At 38.7% G+C, this 2,740-nt stretch overlaps 1 non-coding gene across 1 annotated transcript; it reads left to right on the top strand.

The window, feature by feature from the left end:
• Positions 1 to 1,392: 1,392 nt before the first annotated feature.
• Positions 1,393 to 1,464, top strand: TRNAM-CAU (transfer RNA methionine (anticodon CAU)). Its single transcript has one exon. It is a non-coding gene; the product is annotated as a tRNA-Met (tRNA).
• The last annotated feature ends 1,276 nt before the right edge of the window (positions 1,465 to 2,740 follow it).

Genomic DNA, 2,740 nt, shown 5'->3' with positions numbered 1-2,740 from the left:
ATTAACGCTTATTAATTGAATGTGTGGTCCTTTAGATGTACCATTTTTAACGTTCTTTATTCTTTCCTGCAACTCCAACCATTCATCTGGAATGATATTCCTTCTGCTTGAGAACAAGTACCCCTAACTTTCTTGGTTTTGGTTTGTCTGAATATATCTTTATGTCACCTTTGTTTTTGAAGGACATTTTTTTCTCTGGGTATAGGTTTCTAAGTGGGAGTAATTTTCTTTCAGCACATGTACAATATTTTTTTTACTGTCTATGACTTCCGTTTTTACTGTGGGGAAAAAAAGTTGTCAATTTAATGGTTGCTCCTTCAAGGATAATCAATACTTTTTTCTATTTTAAAGACTTTATTTTTTATTTAATTTCCTGCAGTTTCACTCCGATGGGTCTAGTTATGAATATTTTTTTATCTTATTTGAATTTTGTTGAACTTGAATCTGTGGCTTGATGTAGTTCACTCACTTTTTAAGTTTCTCAGCCATTATCTGTTCACATATGGCTTCTATTCTATTATTTCCCTCTTTCCTGGGCTCCAAATAAAGTAGTTTCAGACTTTCTCACACTATCCTCTATGCCTCTAACCCTCTCATATATTTTTTATTCCTTTTTATCCATACTTTATTCTGGGTAATTTCTTCTGTCTTTCCTTCCGATTCATTACTCAATCCTTAGTGGAGTCTAACTTGCTGTTAAACCCATCAATTGGTTCTGAATTTTGGTTTTTGAATATTTTGGAGCTGGATTTTCTACCTTACTCTCAGGTTTTCCCTAGGAGTGCAGCCTTCCAGGATCCTAACCCCAAACAGGACAGTGGTTTACCAGGGTTCTCACCCTTGGGGACACCTGGACTCCAACTTTTGTCTCACTCGCCCCACACAGCCTGTTTTCTGCCGTCCATTGGGATCAGCAAATGACCCCAGGGTAAAAGCAGCCCACTGCTGGTCTCACCTCTCTATTTTCCGGTCCTTTCCTGCTCTCACACCAATAATTCCTCACTGTCTTACCAATGCTTTGATTTTTAAAAGTATTTCATCCAACATTTTAGTTGTCTTCAGCTCAGGGATTAGACACATTATTTCATCCACCATTGTTGATGGAGGAGCTCAATTACTAAATGAGATTTTTAGCCCAGTCTTTTCTCCTGAGCTCCAGCTCCACTAATTCAAGGACCTACTGGACACCTCCATTTAGCTATCTACAGGCACCTCAAACCCCGTAAACTACAATTGTTATCATCTCCAAAAACCTGCTTCTTCCGCTTCTCAAAGAACCGGTCAATGTCACCTTGACTTCAGTTATTTGTATTCTATCTTCTCTTCCTGAAGTCCAGTTGATTCTACTTACAAAACATGTCCCTATAGTCAATAATNGCTCAGTTCTCAGATAGCAGAGTGGCGCAGCGGAAGCGTGCTGGGCCCATAACCCAGAGGTCGATGGATCGAAACCATCCTCTGCTATCAAGTGTTTTTTTCCTCCCCAGTATAAAAATGTTAATTTCTTTAGTAAATGTGAACACCAGTTTCTTTTTTTTTTTTCTCCCTCTAAAAGGCAGTCTTGAGAAGCTGCTTTTGCCATTATTAAGCGAAATGGGGGGAATAGGAGAGAATTAGGCAACAATGAACACTAACGCAGAAGAAGCGGAGTTGAGGAAAGAGAGCAGTGTATTGACTGAATCAGAGACGGGAAAACACTGATGGTGAGGGACTACTAAAAGGGAAACTGAGGCAGCTTTGGAAACAGGTCTCAGAAAAAGAGAGCAATGGAAGTAGTAAAGAGAGAAGGGCCAGACCCATCCCCGTTGCCCAGTTTCACACCATCTGTATTCTTTCCTCTCTCTACAAACTGGCGGATTTTACCCTTCTAGGACGTTTCAACAACCACATTTACGAATATAGTGTATTTGCATTCAAATCAATCATATTACTATGTGCGCTGTCCTCCTATAATCCTCTCTGCCCTACTTGCCTTCTTTTGCACTGATAGTTTATAATTCCCTCCTAGCCTCTGTTAATTGAAAGTTACGCACTCTTTTTCTCCTCTTTTAGTGGTTACCCTAAAAATTACAACGTGCATCCTTAACTTAGCAAACTCTAGTTTTATGTAATACTTTCACCCTCTTCGTGAAAAATGAAGGAATAATTTAATTTAATCCCATTTACCACCATTACTCCCTCCAGAATTATACTATTGCTGTTGTGTAATTCTTTTAAATACGTTATTGATGTATAATTTACTACAACAAAATGCACAGATCTTAAGCCTACAGCTCGATTAATTTTGAGCAATGCAGTCCATCCATGTAACCACCACCAGATTAAGGTAAAGAAATTTTTATCCCTTCAGCAAGTTGGTTCATACCTCCTTGCCTTGCCCACAGAGACAATCACTGTTCCGATTTCTATTATCATAGATTAGTTTTGTCTGTTCTGGACCTTCACATAAATAGACCCAGAGGGTTTGTACTCTTTTTTTGCCTAGCTTCTTTTGCTTGACACGTTTCAAGATTCTTCCATGGTTTTGCATTTATCAGCAATTTATTTCTTTTTATGTATGAGTAGCATTCCATTGCATAAATATACCACAGTTTGTTTGTCCCTTCTCCTGTTGATGAATTCAGGACCTCCAACTGGCTGAGACACAGGCGAACACTTTTGGGTTGTTTCCAGTTTGAGGCCTTTATATGAATAAAGCTGCTATGAACATTTGTGTACAAGATTCTTGTAGTCAGACGCA

Source organism: Hipposideros armiger, unplaced genomic scaffold (assembly GCF_001890085.2).
Source record: "Hipposideros armiger isolate ML-2016 unplaced genomic scaffold, ASM189008v1 scaffold_729, whole genome shotgun sequence".
NCBI lineage: Eukaryota > Metazoa > Chordata > Mammalia > Chiroptera > Hipposideridae > Hipposideros > Hipposideros armiger.
This window is presented reverse-complemented; position numbering and strand designations above follow the sequence as displayed.